The sequence below is a fragment of the Theropithecus gelada genome, chromosome 11 (genome assembly GCF_003255815.1).
Source record: "Theropithecus gelada isolate Dixy chromosome 11, Tgel_1.0, whole genome shotgun sequence".
NCBI lineage: Eukaryota > Metazoa > Chordata > Mammalia > Primates > Cercopithecidae > Theropithecus > Theropithecus gelada.
Window position 1 is genome coordinate 68,781,328 of NC_037679.1, and position 20,967 is coordinate 68,802,294.

General features: G+C 47.4%; 1 protein-coding gene and 1 long non-coding RNA gene across 2 annotated transcripts in view; one reads left to right on the forward strand and one right to left on the reverse strand.

Annotated features, from left to right (window-relative positions):
- FAM222A (family with sequence similarity 222 member A) overlaps positions 1-20,967 on the forward strand; it is a 55,956-nt gene that overhangs the window by 32,148 nt on the left and 2,841 nt on the right. The gene's annotated exons all lie outside the window — the stretch shown is intronic.
- Positions 1-20,967, reverse strand: part of LOC112634587 — a 39,446-nt gene that overhangs the window by 12,684 nt on the left and 5,795 nt on the right. The gene's annotated exons all lie outside the window — the stretch shown is intronic.

Here is a 20,967-nt window from a genome sequence, read left to right on the forward strand (position 1 = left end):
TAAAAATACAAAAATTAGCCAGGCATGGTGGCACACGCCTGTAATCCCAGCTGCTCGGGAGGCTGAGGCAGGAGAATCGCTTGAACCCAGGAGGCAGAGGTTGCAGTAAGCCATGATAGCTCCACTGCACTCCAACCTGGGTGACAGAGTGAGACTTGGTCTCCAAAAAAAAAAAAAAAAAAGGTATGATCTCTGTATGACCTATATTTTATTGGGTACAAAGTGTGAGGTATGGATCCAAATACATTCAAGTATCAGTGCAATACTGTTTTAATTATTATGTTGTTTTAAAAAGCCTTATTGAAATATAATTCATATACCATTCACCAATTTGGAGTGTACAATTCAATGATTTTTAGTATATTCACAGCATTATGCAGCCATCATCACAGTCAATTTTAGAACATTTTCATCACCTCAAGAAGAAAACCGACACCCATCAGTAGTCACTTCATCTCTCCCCACCAACCCCCTCCCCTTTCTCTACAATTTCCCTATTCTGGACTAGTGACTGACTTTTTCCACTTAGAATAACATAAGTTCATCTGTGTTGCAGCATGTATATATCCAGGTTGAGTAGCCCTTATCGGAAATGCTTGAGACCAAAGTGTTTTGAATTTTGGAAAATCTGCATTATACCAGTTGAGCATCTTAAATGCTCCAATGAGCATTTCCTTTGAATGCCATGTCAGCAGTCAAAAACTTGCAGATTTGGGAGCACTTTGGATTTTAGATTTGGGGTGTTCAACCTGTAATACTTTTTTTTTTTTTTTTTTTTGAGACAGAGTCTTGCTGTCTCCCAGACTGGAGTGCAGTGGCACAATCTTGGCTCACTGCAGCCTCCGCCTGCCAGGTTCAAGCGATTCTCCTGCCTCAGCCTCCCGAATAGCTGGGATTACAGGCACGCACCACCACACTTGGCTAATTTTTGTATTTTTTAGTGGAGATAGGGTTTCACCATGTTGGCCAGGCTGGCCTTGAACTCCTGATTTCAGGTGATCCGCCCACCTTAGCCTCCCAAAGTGGTGGGATTACAGTCATGAGCCACCGTGCCCAGCCATGTAGTACATTTTAGTATTTGGTAGAGGTTGTTGCTCCTTGTTCTCACCCTCTACCCAAATTTCCTTGGCTCTTTTATTATTTTCCTGTCTGAACTATAGAATCAATTTATCTAGGTCAAAACAATAATCCTATTTGTGTTTCTACCGGGATTGCATTACATTTACAGATGAATTTAGGAAGAAATGACACTTTTATGATGCTGCCTTTCCCACCAAAACATGATACACTTCTCTTTCATGTCTCTCAGGAATGTTTTAACATTTGCCTGGTTGAAATCTTGCACATTGTTTGGTTAAGTTTATTTCTGGATAGTTTAGCTTTTTTAGCTAGTCTTGTCTTCCACAAATGAAGGTTGCTTATATGAAGGCTGTTAAGTTCTGCCACCTTACTGAATTCTTTTATTGTTCCTAACAGTTTTTCAATTTAGGTGCTTGGGTTTTCCAGTTATTCTATCATATGGTTTACAAATGATGAATTTACCCCCTATTTTGTTTTATACCTTAATTTATTTAATAGTTGGCTACTATTTCTGGAACTATGAAACAATAATAGTGGTGATAATAGACATTCTTGCTTTGTAGCTTCTAGATTTTCCCATTAAGCAAATTCTGGCTTTGGGGCAGATAGTTTATCAGGTTAAATAAGTCTCCATCTATTCCTGTTTTGTTGAGGATTTTAAAAATCAAGAATGGAAGGTGAACTTTGCCGAAAGACTTTTCAGTGTTTATGATCACATTTTTTCCCATTTGTGAATTAATATGAATAATAGATTTCTTAATATTGAACTATCCTTGCATTCCAAATTAAACCCCGGTTGGTCATGGTAAACATTTCTTTATAATATACTGCTGGATTGGATTTGTTATTTAGGATTTTTGCCTCAGTCTCGTCAAAGAGATTGTTCTTTGGTTTTCTTTTTTTGGAACAATTTTGTTTGGGTTTTCCTATGTTGCACTCACATCATGAAGAAAATAGAGGCTTTCCTTCTTTCTCTTTGCTTTGAACAGTTTAAATAGACATGGAATTATCTGTTCTTAAAAGTTTGGTTGATCCTCCATGAACCTGTTTGGGCTAGTGCAGTTATTTGGGGTGAGTGGGTAGCTCTTTGATAATGCTATTTCTTCACTAATAATTAGTTTGATTGTTCTACTGCTTTTTGAATGACTTTAGTAAATTATGTTTCTCTAGAAAAGTATCCATTTTATCCAGGTCTTCAGATTGACTTGCATTAGTTTGAACTAAATAATTTTTACAACTCTTAAGTGATGAGTTCACCCTTATTTCTTATATTGTATATTTTGTGCTCTTTTTCCTGTTTTTCTTCATTAGGTTAGTTAGCTAATGATACTATCTATCCCCTTTCCCCAAAGATTCATCTTTAGGATTTATTTATTAGTAATTATCCTTTTCTGGTTTCTAACTCATTAATTTATGCTTTTATCTTTATTAAAACCTTTCTGCTTTTAGTTTTTTTCCCTTAGAGAGTTACATTTTTACATTAATTTTTTTAAAAAAAGGAAAAATTCAGGCTACAAGGCTCTGAGCACTGCTGAATTGTATGTAGTATTTTCATTATTATTATTTTCTAGATATTTTAAATTTTAACCTAAGACTCATTTGAGTCCCACACATCCACTCAAATAGTAGGTGTTTTGTGTGTTTTTTTGTTTGTTGTTTGTTTTGAGATGGAGTTTCGCTCTTGTTGCCCAGGCTGGAGTGCAATGGCATGATCTCGGCTCACTGCAACCTCCGCCTCCTGGATTCAAGTGGTTCTCCTGCCTCAGCCTCCCGAGTAGCTGGGATTACAGGCTCCTGCCATGATGCCCGGCTAATTTTGTATTTTTAGTGGAGATGGGGTTTCTCCATGTTGGTCAGTCTGGTCTCGAACTCCTGGCCTCAGGTGATTCGCCCATCTCAGCCTCCCAAAGTACTGGGATTATGGGCGTGAGCCACTGTGCCCAGCCTTGTGTTTTACTTCTAGGGTGGTGGTAGTGTTTTTATGATCAGAGAATCTTACCTACTATTTCTACTTTTTAGGAATTTTTTGAAACTTTCTTCATGATATAACCTATGGTAATTGTTGTAAGCTTTGTGGATTTTTTTATGGGGACTTAAAAAGTCACTTTGTTTTCAGGATTCAGTTTGGTGTATACCAATTTTATCTCCCATTAATTAGGCTATTAGGTTTTCTATATCCTTACTTAACTGTCATGGATAGAGAAAGGAACTAGACACCTACTGCTAACATGTTCCTGTCTATGTCTTCTTGTAGCACCTGTATCTTTGGCTTTTTGAATGGTGATGCAATGTTATTTAATGCATAGATATTAATAACCTTAAATCTTCATAGTGAATTATATCCTAAGAGGTAAAATTGAATCCAGGCCAAAAAGTCCAGGATTCAATTTTATCTATTAAAATGGTAATCTCTGCCTTTTAAATTCACATTTTTCTTAAAACCTTTGCCAATCCTTTTATTTCAACTTTTCTGAATTACTTTGTTTAGATGTGACTCATATACTATAGAGTTGGATTAAGCTTTGTGGTCCAGTCTGAATGCCCTTTTTTTCTTTTAATAGGAGAGTTAGGCCATTTACATTTATTGATATGACACATGTCTGGTCTTAGTTCAGTCATTTGTGCTTTATTTAAATTGTCCTAAAAAGTCTTTAACCGTGTGATTTGTGTTCTCTGCTTTGTTTTGTGTACCTACTAATCATAAGGAAGGTTAGTGGCTTTTTTCTAGTGGTATAACTATTCTTTAATTCTCTATTTTTTTTTTTTTTTTTGAGACGGAGTCTCGCTGTGTCACCCAGGCTGGAGTGCAGTGGCCGGATCTCAGCTCACTGCAAGCTCTGCCTCCCGCGTTCACGCCATTCTCCTGCCTCAGTCTCCCAAGTAGTTGGGACTACAGGCGCCCGCCACCTTGCCTGGCTAGTTTTTTGTATTTTTTTTTAGTAGAGACGGGGTTTCACCATGTTAGCCAGGATGGTCTCGATCTCCTGACCTCGTGATCCGCCCATCTCGGCCTCCCAAAGTGCTGGGATTACAGGCTTGAGCCACCGCGCCTGGCCATTAATTCTCTATTTCTTTAGAATAGTATCTATTATTTTCCCTAAGAGGAATAAAACAATGAAATTGGTAGATTTTCTTTTTCTCTCCACAACATTTTTGTAGAGTTCACTTCATATTTTCAAACCTCTATTATCTAACATCAGTTTTAATGATATCTTTTGATTCCAGCTATTAAAGATGAGGATATCAGGCTGGGCACAGTGGTTCACACCTGCAGTCCCAGCACTTTGGGAGGCCAAGGTGGGCGGATCACTTGAAGCCAGGAGTTCGACATAAAGACTAGGATATCAGTCTACTTATAATCCTGTCCCCTTCTTTCCTCCTTCCTTTCTCGTTTGTTTTTAGCAATGCTATTACTGTATTCTCAGGGCTTATAACAGAGCATCTGGTATGTCACCACAATCCCCACATTTGTTTCTTTAATAAGAATAGTGCTCACTACCAAATCTTTTGCCTTGGTTCACCCATTGTCTGAAGTTGGTCCTCTAGTATATTCCTTAAGAAGGCCTCATGCGAACAATACCCCTGGAGTTTCTGCACATTCAGAATGGTCTACTTGAGTGAGTTATAAAAAAAAGCAAGTTCCTGGTTCACTTTGTTTGCTTGAGGATTTTGTGGGTTTTGTTCTACTGTCTTCTAATATTGCATGTTGCCATGGAGAAGCTGAGGATTGATTTTCCCACATCTATTTGATTTCGATCTTTCTGTATCTTTCATGTACAGTTACTTGACGAGGATGTGTCTTGGAGTTGACCATATAGAGTCTATTTTCCCTGGAACACAGTACTGTGCCCTTTCAGCATGCAGATCTGAGGCTTATATTTTAGTTTCCTTCCTTGGGGACTCCAGTTAAGCACATATTGGCTATCTTTCACCTATCTTCCCTATGTAGCTTTTTCTGATTAGACCTTTCTGATTCATTTTATGTTGCTCACTTTTTTCCCTACGTTTTCTGCACCTTTTTTTTTTTTTTNTTCCCATCTATTTTGTTCAGGTACAGAATAACAAGAAGTATGATATATCTAAGATCTCTCAGCAAATAAATCAATTATGGATTATTAGTTTTTTGGGGTTTTTTTTGAGACGGAGTCTCACTCTGTCGCCCAGGCTGGAGTGCAGTGGCCGGATCTCAGCTCACTGCAAGCTCTGCCTCCCAGGTTTACGCCATTCTCCCGCCTCAGCCTCTGAGTAGCTGGGACTACAGGCGCCCACCTTGCCTGGCTAGTTTTTTGTATTTTTTAGTAGAGACAGGGTTTCACCGGGTTAGCCAGGATGGTCTCGATCTCCTGACCTCGTGATCCGCCCGCCTCGGCCTCCCAAAGTGCTGGGATTACAGGCTTGAGCCACCGCACCCGGCCTATTTTTTCCTTCTTGATAAAATACTTATCTATGATCTTCATCTCTTCTGTGACTATATCCTTCTGATGAGAAGTGTTTTTGGCCAACCATGAATTTACTTATGCTTTTCCTTGCTTTCATTTTTTAGTCTATTTTTTATTAGGTCCTATGCTGGTTCAATTTAGATTATTTTTATTAGGCCCTATGCTGGTTCGATTTAGATTACGTAGGAGGAAATGAGTTTTTGCCAGTCCATTTTCAGCTTAGGGAAGAGCAAGGCCCTGTCCTGAGCTAACTAAAAATTTCCGTATGTGTGCTCATTTATCCTCTTTTTCCTCAGACCCAGGTTCCTGCAAATATGGTTTGTAACCCCACCTATTTTTCTCTTCTAAACCAAGTAGGTCTAAGGGAAGAGCCTGTCACCAGCTGACAAACCCCTACTTTCACTGCTTCAAATAAGGGGTTTAGATTTGGTACTCAGGGCATGCCCCTCACTTTTGGAAAGTGTTCACTGCTGACTTTGAAATCTGCAGTGTGGCCCTTTTTTCTGCTTCTTAGCCCTACTTGATCTCTGCTACTATTGGCAGCCTGTTCTGTTTTGTTCAGGGGTTTAGCAGCTACACTGTATTCCACTGCAGGAATAAAAAATGGTAACATTTAACCAGCCCTTCCTTGATGGACATTTAGGTTGTTTCTAGTCTCTCACTATTCTAAACATTCCTGTAATGAACATCTTTGTACATGTGCATCCGTGCAAAAAAAAATTCCGGCTGGACTGTCTCAAAGGGTCTGTGCCTTTTAACCTTTGATTGCTACTGTCCAGCTGTCAAGACTCCCTGCCCTCTGCTACCAGATGGCTAGAGGAGGGGCTGGGCCTGATGACCTGTGCTGGCCCTTTCTTTCTGCTCCGAGGCCGGAACAGGAGAGTGTGGATGATCACCAAGGACATCCTGCCTCCCCCGCCCATTCAGATCCTTTGACATCTCTTCACTTATTGGAAAAGACAGTGATTCTGCCTATAATTGAAGAGCACAGGAAACAGGAAGGCAGGAAGAGAGATAAGCAGCTAATTGAATTGGGTGCCCTGCTGCTGCCAATCAGTGCCTGGATGCTAAGCCAAGGAGGCTCCTGCCCTTTCCTCCTAGGCATGGTTGTTGGGTGATAGGGGCCCAGATCTCTCCTCTTGTCCCTGTTGTCCCTGGACAGAACCAAGACAGGAAGGGCTTTGTGACCAGACCTGGGGTCATGCTGTGTTTTCAACCAAGGGAGAAAGTTCTCGACCAGGCTATGGGCGAAATGATCTTGGATGAGTGGGTTCGGCCTTCTCCCTGTGTAAAACAAGGGCTCAGATGAGGTGGACCTAAGAAGCCACCCAGCTCTGGCTGTCTGTGATGATAATGTCAAAAGCTTGGTTGAGGGGGACGAGGTGGTCCAGTCTGAGACCCCTGTCTCCCTTTTCCCGTAAAACAGGGATCAGAGTAGCTTGTGATGAGGTCTGGCTGTATGCTGAGAAATGGCCAGGGAACCAGAAAGAGCCACAGTTCACTTATCTGGGATCCAAGGTCAGATGGGCCAGAGGAGGTGGTTTGCAGTGAGCTGTGGGTCCGGGAGTTTGGGCAGCAGGCTGTCGTGGCCTATCCTAGGTGACTGGAAAAAATGACCTGCAGAAAAACAAAGGAACCTGCCTACCCCTGGGCCAGCAGCCTGTGGATCTCAACTGCTCAGGGCCTTCCCCACTAATTAATAAATATTTGACTTTCCCATTATGGAGTTAATATGCAAACTTTGAGTCACACACTGCCAAAAATACAGGCTGTGCAGAAGCCCCAGAGGGGCACCATGGGGGCTGGCCGTGAGATGGGGGTACTCAGGGACTGGGCCTCGTCCCTGTCCAAGGGTCCCAAGGAGGGTGGAGCCAAGGCAGCTGTCCCAGGAGGCAGACATGAGCACCCACCCTCCTCAGCTGGACCTTGGGTAAGTGATGTGGCCTCTCTGTGCCCCAGGCTGCTCTTCTGTGGCTGAGGGTAGCGTGCCCATGCTGCCCCATCCCCGTGAATAGGGCACAAGCTTTGGGACTGTCTAGGGGTCAAATACGGGCTATGCCCTGATGGGGGTGTGTATGTATGGTCTTGGACAAGTTAGTGACTGTGCCTCAGTTTCCTTTGCTGTGATATGGAGACAGGAATGGAAGGAGGGGACCCTGCAGGGCTTAGCAGCTGACCCAGACACCTCACCTGCCCCCATCCCAGGGGCAGGAGCCTCTTTCCCTCAATATCCATGCCCACAAGGGGGCAAGAAACTCCGCCACCCATATTGCTCATGATAGATGAGAAGCTTTGAAGGGCTTGTCATCCAAGAGGATCAGGGAGCAGCTCTTCCCCAATTCCCACCCTCACCCCACCCCCACCCTACAGATCCTCAGGACACTGACAGGCTGGAGCTACTGCCCAAGTGAACCGCCGTCCACCAGCATTCCTGCAGGTGCCACTGCTTCCACTCATGCTAATAAAAGACGGAAGAAACAAAGCAATTTAAAATTCCAATGAAATTAAAAATAAATCTAGGGCCGCACAGCAGATTCAGTTATGTAGCTGTTGCTGAGTGCAGCTTGAGGGATGGAAGGAAGGTCTGGGGCCGCCCCCTGCCGCGGGTACCAAGCGTGCAAGAGGACAGAGGCTCGGAGATGAAGGGCCGGGAGCGGGCCAGATAGATCTCATCCCTGTTTAGGATTTAACAACTAAAGCTAAGCTCCGAGCCAACTAGGAAGGAAGTCAACCTCCTTCATTTACCAGAGTCCAACCACGATCCACTACAAACAAACTCGAGGTTTGATAAAATCAGAGGGAGACAAAGATCCAAATCACTGCTTGTCCACACACTGCACAGAGGCTGTGGCCAGCACAGATAAGCGAGGACACGTAAATTAAAAGGTAGTATAAAGATTAGAAAGGAGTAAAATTATCTGCATAGAAAAACCCAAGAACCCAGTTGCAGTAGTCCCAGCTACACAGGAGGAGTTCAAGAGATCAGCGTGGCCAGCATATTGAGACCCTGTCTCTAAAAAAAGAAAAAAAAAGAAAACCCAAGAGAATAAGACGTTAGCAACATAAGATCAACATACTAACACAACTGTACTCCTTGACAGCAGAGGCTGGCAAACATTTTCTGTGAAGAGCAGATATTTTCAGCTTCGCGGGCCATACAGTTTCTTTTGTAATTTATTAACACTCCAGTTCTTGCAGGAATACAGCCACAGACATACATAAATGAATGGGTTTAACTGTGTTCCAATAAGACTTTATTTACAAAAGCAGGCAGCAGGCCAGATTTGGCCCACAAGGCAGTAGTTTGGGACTCTTTCTTTTTTGAAACAGGGTCTTGCTGTCACCCTGACTGGGCAGTGGCGTGGTCATGGCTTGCTACAGCCTCGACCTCCTGGGCTCCAGTGATTCTCCCACCTCAGCCTCCTGAGTAGCTGGGACTACAAGCTCATGCCACCATGCTCAGATAATTTTTTAATGTTTAGTAGGGATGGGGTCTCACTATGTTACCCAGGCTGGTCTTAAACTCCTGCCTCAAGTGACCCTCCTGCCTCAGCCTCCCAAAGCACTGGGATTACAGGCATGAGCCACTGTGCTTAGCCTGTCCATTTTTTGATTCAGCAATTTGTCTTTTTATGAAGTTGTAAAACTTCTTCATGTATTCTAGATACAAGTCCCATATCAGGCACGTGATCTGCAAATAGTTTCTCCCAGTCTGGAGTTGTCTTCACTTTCTTTGTGGTATCCTTTGAAGCACAAAAGTTTTGAATTTTGATGATGTCAGGATATCTTTGGTCACTTGTATTTTTGGTAAGAAGGCTTTGCATATCCCAGGGTCATTTTAGCTCTTTCATTTAGGTCTGTAATTCTTTTTTTTTTTTTTTTTGAGATGGAGTTTTGCTGTTGTTGCCCAGGCTGGAGTGAATGGCGCAATCTCAGCTCACCGCAACCTTCCTGCCTCAGCCTCCCAAGTAGTTGGGATTACAGGCATGCGCCACCATGCCCAGCTAATTTTGTATTTTTAGAGACAGGGTTTCTCCATGTTGGTCAGGCTGGTCTCGAATTCCCCACCTCAGGTGATCTGCCCGCCTCGCCCTCCCAAAGTGCTGGGATTAGAGGTGTGAGCCACTGTGCCTGGCCTGTAATTCATTTTAAGTTTTGTGTACATCATGAGGAAAGTATCCAACTTCATTCTTTTGCATATTGATATCTAGCTGTCCCAACACCATTTGTTGAAGAGATCAGTCTTTCTCCTACTGCGTTGTTTTGGCTCCCTTGTGAAAATCAATTGACCATAAATGTAAGGGTTTATTTCTGGATTTTCTTTTTTCTTTTTTTTTTTTTTTTTTTTTGAGACGGAGTCTCGCTCTGTCGCCCAGGCTGGAGTGCAGTGGCCGGATCTCAGCTCACTGCAAGCTCCGCCCCCCGGGTTCCCGCCATTCTCCTGCCTCAGCCTCCCGAGTAGCTGGGACTACAGGCGCTGCCACCTCGCCCGGCTATTTTTTGTATTTCTTAGTAGAGACAGGGTTTCACCGTGTTAGCCAGGATGGTCTCGATCTCCTGACCTCGTGATCCGCCCATCTCGGCCTCCCAAACGGAGTCTCTCTCTGTCGCCCAGGCTGGAGTTAAGTGGCGCCATCTTGGCTCACTGAAAGCTCCACCTCCCGGGTTCATGCATTCTCCTGCCTCAGCCTCCCGAGTAGCTGGGATTACAGGCGCCTGCCGCCACGCCTGACTAATTTTTTGTATTTTTTTTTTAGTAGAGACGGAGTTACACCATGTTAGCCAGGATAGTCTTGATCTCCTGACCTCATGATCTGCCCACCTCGGCCTCCCAAAGTGCTGGGATTACAGGCGTGAGCCACCGCGCCTGGCCTATTTCTGGATTTTCTATTCCATTGATCTATATATCCATCTTTATGCCAGTACCACACTGTCTTGATTCCTGCAGCTTTGTATTAAGTTTTGAAATCAGAAAGTGTAAATCCTCCAACTTTGTCCTCCTCCTTCAAGATTGTTTTGGCTATTCTGAGTCCCATGAAGTGTAGTCTCAGCTTGTCAAGTTCTGCAAAGAAGCCAGCTGAGGTTTTGATAGAGATTTGCATTGGATTTATGGGTCAACTTAGAGAATATTGCTGTCTTATTATTGTCTTCCAATCCATGAACATAGGGTGTTTCCATTTATTTCTTTCAACAATATTTTACAGTTTTCAGATTTTGAGTTTTGCTCTTTCATTAAATTTATTCCTCAGTATTCTTTTTGATGCTGTTGTAATTGGAATTTTTTAAATTTTTGGATCGTTCATTGTGAGTATATAGAAACTGTTGATTTTTGTATATTGATCTTGTATCCTGTAACCTTGCTGAACTTCTTTATTCTAATAGTTTTTTAGTGAATTTCTTCGGCTATCCTGTATACAAGATAATGTCATCTGTGACTAGAGATGGTTTTACTTCTTTCTAATATGAATGCTTTTTTTTTGTCTAATTGCTCTGGCAAAAACTTTTATTACAATGTTGAATAGGAGTGGAAAGATACTTTGTCTTATTCCTGATTGTAGAGAGAAAGAATTCAGTCTTTTACCATGAAGTGTCATGTTAACTATGTAGTTTTCATAGTTTTTTGAATATTTTTATCATGAGGGATATTGATTTGGCAAATGCTCTGTGTCTACTGGGATGAACATGTGGTAGTTGTCCTTCTGTCAATATGGTATTAACATTAATTGATTTTTGGATGTTGAACTAACCTTGCATTCCTGGGATAAATCCCACTTGGTCATGGTATATAATCCTTTTTCTAAGTGGCTGGATTTAGTTTTGCTAGTATTTTGTTGGTTTTTGCATCTGTATTCATAATGGCTATAGGTCTATAGTTTTTTGTGTGTAATATCTTTGTTTGGTTTTAGAATTAGGATAATACTGGTCTTACAGAATTCATTTGGAAGTGTCTTCTCTTTTTTTAATGGAAGAGGTTGTGAATAATTAATTCTTATTTAAATGCTTGGTAGAATTCACCCATGAGGCCATCTAGGTCTGGGCTTTTCATTGTGGGTAGTGTTTTGATTGCTAATTCAATCTCTTTACTTGTTATAGGTCTATTCAGATTTTCTATTTCTTAAGTTAGTCTTGGTAGTTGATGCCTTTCTAGGAATTTGTCCATTTCCTCTAAATTATGAAACTCTGACAAAAGAGGCAAATGGCCTTTATGGAGAAGATAAGTTTATTCAGTGGTATTTTTTAAAAACCTAAATAAACTTAGAAATATGTCATGCATATAGACAGAGATTCAAATGGAAGAAGTTCAATCCAATCCCTATATCTTGAGCATTTATGTGTGTGTAACTCAAAAGCTGACTTAATTGATAAAAACAAAGGGACCAAAAATGGCCAAGGCACTTTTGAGAAAGAAGTATCAGGGTTGGGGAAGGGGCTTGTCCTGTTACAGCTTAAAGTTGAGACAGTGGGATCAGCACAAGGACCAGGAGACAAAGCAGGGATTGCAGATCACTGGGGAGACAAATGCCATGCTGGGACAAGTGGTTATCCATAGGGAATAAGTGACAGAGGAGCCCTACCTCACACCATACCCAAAAAGGAATCCCAGGCAGACTAGAAATCTAACTTTTGGAAAGCGAAACCATATCATTCTTCGATGAAAATGATGGAGAATATAATCCCCAGGATAGAAAGGATTTCCAAAATGAGAGAAAAAAAAGACAAGCCACAAATTGCGAGTGGGTGTCTGCAACACTTATAATGAACCAGTGTCCAGAATAGAGAGCCACGGATGTGGCTGCAGAAAGACAGTGATGGGAACAGGCAGAGAGCCAGTGGTGGGGAGGGAACGGGACAGGTAGGTGAGTCAGAACAACACATATATGGTTGGAGACAGACAGGAGTAGGTCTATGTCTGGAGGAAGGTAGAGATGAGGCCAGGCTAAAGGCAAAAGGACAGGCAGCAACATCAGGACAAGACAGGAAACACAGACAAATCTGGAGCCTTGGGTGCAGGCAGAGAGTAAGGTGTGGGCTCCCAAAGACAGAGCCCTGCTAGGGAGTGGGCAAGGGAAACTGAGGAACATGGGAGTATCAAGAAAGTCAGGCTAGAGAGGGATTAAAGTGTCCCCAGCCCCACCTGCAGGGCTACCTTGGCTGCTTCTGGGCTGTGGGGTATAGAAGTTGTGTGTGGATAAACGTGTGCCTAGAGCACCTGACTGTCTTTGTATGTTGAGGGTGTCCCTGAATGTCTGGGCACACATGTGAGCACCTCAGCACATGTATGTAGCTTGCATGTGTGCACATGTTAGAGAACGAGAGGCAGAGTCCTTTGTACAGGGCTCATTGTTCCCTGCTACCCTCCATTGCCATTTCTGGCCCAGAAAGAGCTAGAAGGAAGGTGGCTAGCCTTTTCTGAGCACCTGTACCAGGCTGACTGACATGCATTCTGTCATTTCATCTCCATTCCCCTGCCCTCAGGGGAAACAGACATCAGGAGAGCTGCAGTCACTTTCCTGAGGTTCCCTGGCTGGTCACTGGGGCACGTGGATTCACACCTGTGGCTGACCTCAGGAGCCCTCAGGCTACCGCCCCAGTCATTGGGCTGAGGCAGGGTCCCTGGGACAGCCAGGAAGGTATGGAGCAGCCACTCCTGCCCCTCCCATAGAGGCTGGAGAACAGCTGTGTCTGCCCTAGCCCAGCCGCCATCCCTGCCCCCTCTCCTGGGCGACCTCATTAGGGATTCTGCCTCTGCCACCAGCTAATTAGTGTCACGTTAATTGAGCATTCAGGAGGCTGCCACCTCCAAGGGCAGAGTGTGGCAGCGAAGGGGAATGCAGATGTGGAGCTGCTCCCCCCGACGAGCTGGGGCCAGGCCCTGTGCCAGGGACCCCTTCCATCCTAGAGAAGCCCTGGATGCCCCTTGCTCCCCCATTTCAACACAGATAATACCCTGCGCCCTCACAAAGGAGGCAGTAGACAAAGCATGCAACAGCTTGAGAAAGAAACGACAGTGGGTGAACACCTACTGTGTGCTTGCACACCTTTCACTCTCCCCTCTCCTATGGGAAGGCGAGAATTTGCTCCATCCTACAGTCCAGAAAGCTGAAGTCCACCAAGGGAACCCCTTCTCCAGGGGCATGCCCAGTGAAGCAGTAGGAACCTAGGACCGCAGGGGGATCCAGGAGGTAGCTCCGGTGCCAGAACTCAGCTCCAAGCCTCCTGTCCGCCGCTCCCATCTCCTTGGACAGGTGACTTGCCCTCTCTGAGCCTCAGCTGCTCATCTGTCAAATGGGGGCAGCCCCAGAATGCACCCCACAGGGTGATGAGGGCTGAAGAACAGACACACCTCTCCCTGGACCCAGCCTGGCCCTGCCTGGCTCACTCTGCGGTAGGTGCCCGGGGTCCCATATCACAGGCCCTGTGGTGCAGTGTTGCAGTGCAAGCTCCTCACTGCTCCACGGTCCCTCTGCACACCCCCAGCCCACTCCGCCTGCCCTGCCCCCTCCTCAGCTTCTGGAGGCCTGCTCTCGTGTCTCCCTGTAGCAACATTAAATCCCACTCAAAGGGCTGGTTTTAATTGGCTTAATATACTCGTTAATAACCGCATCTATTTAACACACCTGTAAAAGGCCCATACCATTAACTTAATGGCAGCGGCAGCTCATCCAGCACTTCCAGCCCAGCCAGCCTTTTACATTTCCCGACAAGTCTTTAATGGGGGCCACAGCAGGCAGAGGCAGAGCAGGGGAAGGAGTGGCCCAGTACACAGTGGGGAGCACCCTGGTTTCTGCACATTCGAGCCCAGATGCTGCCTGGCGGCTGCCCCTGCAACCTCTCAAAGGCCTGGGAACGGGATTCTTTGGCCTTGGAGCCGCCATCTATGGGACGCTTCCCAAGCACCCTCGGTGGTGGCAGCCACAGTTATTTAGATGTCAGGGTGGTGAGAAAAAACAGGATCTGCCCTAGAAGGTCTCCAAATCTAGACCAGGATAAAAGTCGACCGTCAGCTACAGCATGGGGATCCTACGAGGGCACGTCAGGGGCTGCCTGGCTGGGGGACACCTTGGCTGAGATCTGAGGGTCAGGAGAGCCAGTGGGCCAGGCGTGTGTAGGCAACTTCTCTTACTGCATTTACCCAGCACACAACGCAAGCTCCTACTGTGTAGCACGCACCAGTGGGCACCAGTGCATGGTGGAGTGCTGGGTCCCTGCCTCATAGACAACATCCCCCCAACAGTCCCACATTCACCACTTTGGATCAGGTGCTGTGCCCCACAGATGAGGCCCTTCGCATAGGGGCGTCAGGCAGGGGAAACAGATGCAGACCGGGAGAGCAGTCTGTCCAGGTAGTCAGCACGGGGAGGTAGCGCTTCAGTTAGACCCTAAAGGACCAATGAGGCTTCGGTTATGGAGGGAAGAGGGCACATCAGTGTGAGAGAACGGGCCCAAGCCACAGTACTGACGCTGCCCAGTGACTGAGAGCAGAGGCCAGGGGGATGGAGGACCTGGGCTCAAATCCTGGCTCACACATCCTCTCACGGCCACCAGAGGTCTCAAACTGGCGGCCTGTGGGCCACATCCCGCCCACCTGGTGTGTGGTTGGCCCTGCTGGGTATTTGAACGCTGCTTAAATGTGAATTTTCTCTGGACAGGACACACCCTCCCCGCCCACCTCAGTCCCTGCCATCTGTCCTCTATAGGCATTTGTTTGTGCCCCCTGCTTGACACTCTACTCCTTGAACGTCTGACCTTCTCTTCTGAAGCACGGGGCTGCCATGAGGACTGCGCAAGGGCAAGGCCGTGAGGGTTTGGCACAATGCCTGGCCTGGAGGGAATAGTCAACAGAGGGTGGCATATGAGAGGAAGCTGGGGATGCCGTGTGTGGCTCCAGGGGCCTGTGGGAAGGAGGCCTGGGCCAGGTGGCCAGGGCCTTGAATACTACCCTGAGCAGCTCAGACTCACACAAGCAGGAGCTCAGTGGAGGGCGTTACAGAAAGAGGCAGCTGGGAGCTTGGAGGCAGTGGAGGGGGCTCTGACGAAGTCATCACCAACCCTACATGTGCCCACTGAGGGTAGGCACTGAGCTAGGCCAGCTCTTAACAGCTCTCACAGAACCTCCCAGGTCAGCAGCAGTATTCACCCATTTCACATGAGGGAAAATGAAAGCTCAGAGACGGACAGTGGTGTGCCTAAGGCCACACAGCCAGTGTGTGGCAGAGCTGGGATTTGAACCAGAGCCATGGCTCAGAGTCCACATTCCACCTGCAGCCCCACCCCCAGGCGCTGTAAGGCTGCCCCCCAGGCCTCTGTCTTCCCAGGAGTAGAAACTGCCTCACCAAGGCGGGTGGGGAGCCAGAAGGGGCCACAGGAGTAAGAGGAGCTTTGATGCAGCTGCCAAGGGCACTACCCCAGGCTCCAGGCAGGACCCGAGGAAGGCAGGGAGCTGTGCACCCCTCCCCACATCCTAAATCAATACTCAGTCACTGGCTACTGGCAATTACAGAAAAGCACAGAGAAATAAAATCCCCCTGCCATCCCATAACCCGCGCCCTCTTCCCCAGGTGGGCTGCGGTCAGCATTTGGGGCTTGTTTCTTCACGCCTTGGTTCCACCTCCTTCCAGAGAGGAGAGCGCCTGTGAGGGTGTAGTAAGCTACAGGCACGTGGGAGCAGCCTCTTTCCATGTGCCTGCCCCGTCCATATCCCCCACATCTCCAGGGCCTTTCGAACCTCATGTTTAGGGCCCAGCAAGTCCCATTGCTTCTGAAGGCCCCTGGGTATGGGTACTCTGCCTGGAGCCGGCAGTTGGGCAGCTCCTAGGGCTTCCTTTGGCCCCTCTCCAGCCAGCAGCCTGAGGGGTCTTAGGAAGACCCCAGTCAGATCTCTGTCTTCTTGGCTCAGAACCTTCCAACGTGGAAGAAACCCCCACCCTTTGCTGATTGCATGCTCTTGGGAAACTCTGAACTTCCACTTCCTGCTCTGTACAGCGGGACCTGCATGAGTCACCTACTGCTGTGTGACAAGCGAAACTCAGTGGCTTAAGGCAGCAACAGTCACTTAATATCTCTCATGGTTTCGGTGGCTTAGGAAGTCGGGAGCAGCTTGCCTGAGTGGTTCTGCTCAGGGTCTCTCATGAGGTTGCAGTCAGGACATTGGCCAGGGCTGCACTCTCATCTGAAGGCCTGACTGGGGCTGGAGGATCTACTTCCAAGAAGTCTCACATGGTCTTCTTGGCTGCAGTTCATGGCCACATGGGCCTCTTTCTCCATGGGCTGCTCCGGTGTCCTGACACAGCAGTGGCTTCCCCCAGAACAAGTGGTCTGAGAGAGTGAGTGAGGAGGAAGCCATAACTACTTTTATGACTGAGCCCTGGAAGTCATATTCTTTCACCTCCAGAGTATCATACTAGTTATACAGGTCAGTCCTATTTAGTGTGGGTCTCAGGGACTGGACAGGGCATGAATACCAGGAAGTATAAAAATCATTGGTGTGAGTGGCAGATCATGGAGGCCAGCTGCCAAATGTCATAACTTGTCTGTTTCCTCATCAGTAAAACGGGGACTATCTCCCACCTCTAGGTTGTTGGGGCCTCCAAACGAGAGTCGTGAAGAAAAGCCATGGAGGCTGGACGCCGTGGCATCTCAAAGTGCTGACCTGTAATCCCAGCACTTTGAGACACCAAGGTGGGAGGGTCACTTGAGCCCAGGAGTTTGAGACCAGCCTGGGCAACATGGTGAGACCCCATCTCTACAAAAAATATAAAAATCAGCCAGGTGTAGTGGCACACCCTTGTAGTCTCAGCTACTTGGGAGACTGAGGCAGCAGGATCACTTGATCCTGGGAGGTCGAGGCTGCAGTGAGCTATGACTGTGCCACTGCATTCTACCCTGAGACCCTGTCTTAAAGAAAAAAAAAAAAGAAGAAGAAAAGCCATGGCCATGGAGCCTAGCACATTAACTAGACACTCACCAAAATGAGCTTCTGTGTTATGGCAGTCTCTGTGGAATGGCAGAGGGACCAGGTCACCCTCACTGAGCCCTGTTGACCACATGGGGGCAAAATGCCCCTTCTTTCAGTGAATGGGGACTAGGAACAGGCATTTTTCTTCTTCTTCTTAAGGTTTTAAACACCTAATTTATTCCATCCATTAGATAGATTTTGTAGATTTAATCATTTTCACAGTTGGTGGCTCATTGGATACTCAAGATAAACTCCAAATGAAAGTATAATGGTGAGGACAAATGAGTTTTCACACCACAATGGCAGAAACTTGCTTGGGAAGAGAGTTTAAGAGGAACAAAAATACATACAGATACAATTTTTTTTCCCCGGCAGCTGCTTTTGCTGACTCCAGTAGGTTACCACAGTTAATTTCACCAGTTTTGTTCATCTGTAAAATTGCATAAAAGTGACATTTTTGTGCTCATTATAGCAACTGCTGATTTATGGCTGGTAAATGAAGAGCTGGTCCCTTTTTTGCGGGACTCTCCAAGTGGCGCTAAGTGCCCATGAAATTGCTTGTATAATGTAGTTTAAATCCAATCTCGGAGAAAGATTCCCCCGTTGGCCAAAGTGACATTTCCATTCTCCACACCGAGTTTATTTTAGGCCACTTAGGAGGAGGCTGCCCCGGGCAGCGTCAGGATGGGGGCCATGGCCGGTCTACTTGCCCAGCTCCAGCGAGGCCGGATGGACGGAGAGCCACCTATTTCTTCACTCCCTGCTGCCCTGGCCAGGTCAGACCACACCGTTCACCCCAGGGCAGAGGCAAATAAGCTGACGGAAGCTCATTTGCCTAGGCTCATAGGCCTGCCCATGCCTTACCCTGCTTAAAACCTCCCATGGCTGCCCAGTGTTCCCAGGTCGGGGCTTCTCCCCCTTGGTACCGCTGACAGTTGGAACTGGACCCTTCTCTGTGGCAGAGCTGTCCTGTGCATTGTAGGATGTTTAGCGGCATCCCAGGCCATGACCCACCCAATGCCAGTAGCACCTCTACCCCTAGCTGTGACAGCCACACATGTCTCTACACACAGCCAGAGTGCCCCGTGCAGCGAGAGCCGCTGTCCTGCAGCGAAGAGGCTCCCCCTGCTCTGGCTCGAAGCCCTCCGGGCCAGCTGCCTCTCTTGGGCTTCTCTCTGCAAGCCTGCCCCAGGCTTCCTCTCTCCTCCTGAGTCATTTACAGTTTCCACCAGACTACTTACCTCCCAGGGCCGTTGCCTGGGCTGTTTACTCTGCCTAAAATCTGTTTCTCTCCTCCCTTTTCACCCCTTCTACCAGTGGCCCAGGACTTAACCAGGATATCGTTCCTTTTGGGAAGCTGTCTCTGGACCCCCATGTCCCGCCACTGCCTGTTCCTCTCCATCCCGTTTCACTTGGACGAGCCCCGAGGGTGTCAGGGACGATGCTTTAGAAGGATAGGACGTGGCCTGTGGCCTTCTGATCAGTGGGGAGGTAGCACGGTCCGCACTTTATCCCTGCTGCAATGCCAGTCCCACCTGTGCCCGTTGGAAGGGTGGTGTGAGCCCCCTGCCCCTTCCTTATCTGGGAGGGCCCTTTCTCTGGGCAGACGGGGAGGGTATTAATACTAACGCTCACAGAACGCCAGCTTTTGTTAATGCCATCTACCGTGCGTGACCTGTCAAACCCTCCCAGCCACCTTGGGAAGTAGTATTAGCAACAGCATCACCCCATTTCACAGATGAGGAAGTAGAGGCTGAGTGGTGAAGCTCCTCTCCCAAGCCCCCCGAGAGTCATGAGCTCTAAGCACCTGTGATGTACCTCACCCCTTACTGAGCCCCCTGGTGCCTCTATTCCTTGAGGCCACCTTGCAGACCTGGCATGATCATGACCCCCTTTCTACAGGTGGGAAAACTGAGGCTCAGCTGGGCAAACTACTTGCCCAGCGCCATTCCATCTGCCTCATGAACTCCACCACCACCACTCTCCACACCCCCTCGGCCCCAGGAAAGCCGTGGGCTACCCTTGGGAATGTCTCAGGACCAGGGAGGGGCTTTGGATCGGGGCAGGAGTCTGCCCGCCATGGCCCTCCTTCCCCACGGCAGGGCCAGTTGTGTCCACTTACAGTGGCACTACTAGGTACAGCCTGCAGCACAGAGCATACCCTTCAGCCCCACGTGGATGGCTCACTAAAAAGGCAGCAGCAGCCACGCTGGCCTTGCAGGTGACCAGTAGACTCAGGGAGGGGCCGGGAAGCAAGAGACAGCAGCTCGCTCTGGTGCTAAGCCCCATCTGCCCTGTTCACATAGGAGCACGCTTCACCAGCCCATGAGGTGGGCAGGGGGTCACCAGCCCATGAGGTGGGCAGGGGGTCACCATCCCGTTTCACAGGTGAGGAAGGGAGGCACAGGGAGGATAAAAGGGTTAGAAGGAAGGAATGTCCCCAGAGTGGTGACAGAATAAAAGATGACACCAAGCACTGGCAGGTTGTGGGGTCACTGGAACTCCTGTGCTCTGCGGGTGGGAGTGTAGCCGGGCATGGTCTTACAGGTAAATGGTCAGGCATTTCCTCCCGAAGCCGGGCAGCGGCATCTGCCCCGTGACCCAGAAATTCCATTCCTGGGTATATTTCCAACAGAACTCTGCATGCACTAGGGGCCATGGCACTGTATTTATTTACTTTTATTTTTTTGAGACAAGGTCTTGCTCTGTCGGCCAGGCTGGAATGCAATGGCACAGTCACAGCTCACTGCAGCCTCCAAGTCCTGGGCTCAGGTGATCCTCCCACCTCAGCCTCCAAAGTAGCTAGGACTACAGGCATGCATCATGATGCTTGGCTTTTCTCTCTCTCTGTCTCTCTCTCTCTCTCCCTCTCTCTCTCTTCTTTTTCATAGAGATGAGGTCTTGCTGTGTTGCCCAGGCTGATCTTGAGCTCCTGGGCTCAAGCAATCCTTCCACAGTTTCCCAAAGTGCTGGGATTACAGGTGTGAGCCACCTCACCCAGCCTGTGGCACTATTTCTATCAGCTAGAAACAACCCAAATACCATCAAGAATAGAAAGGATGGGCCAGGCACAGTGGCTTGTGCCTGTAATCCCAGCACTTTGGGAGGCCGACGCAGGAGGATCACTTGAGCTCAGGAGTTTGAGACTGGCCTGGCCAACATGGCGCAACCCCGTCTCTGTAAAAAATACAAAAATTAGCCAGGTATAGTGGCGCATACCTAGGATCACTTGAGCCTAGGAGGTCAAGGCTGTAGTGAGCCGTGATTGCACCACTGCACTCCAGCCTGGGTGACAGAGCAAGACCCTGTCTCTAAAAGAACAGAAAGGATGAACAGATTGAGGCATAGTCACACAATAAATACCATATAGCAATGAGACAGGCCAAACTACTCCCCACGCAGCCACCTGGATGAGTCTCACATAGTATGAAGTGACAGAAGCCAGGTGCAAATGAGTACATACTGTAGAATTCCATCTTACCACTTACACAA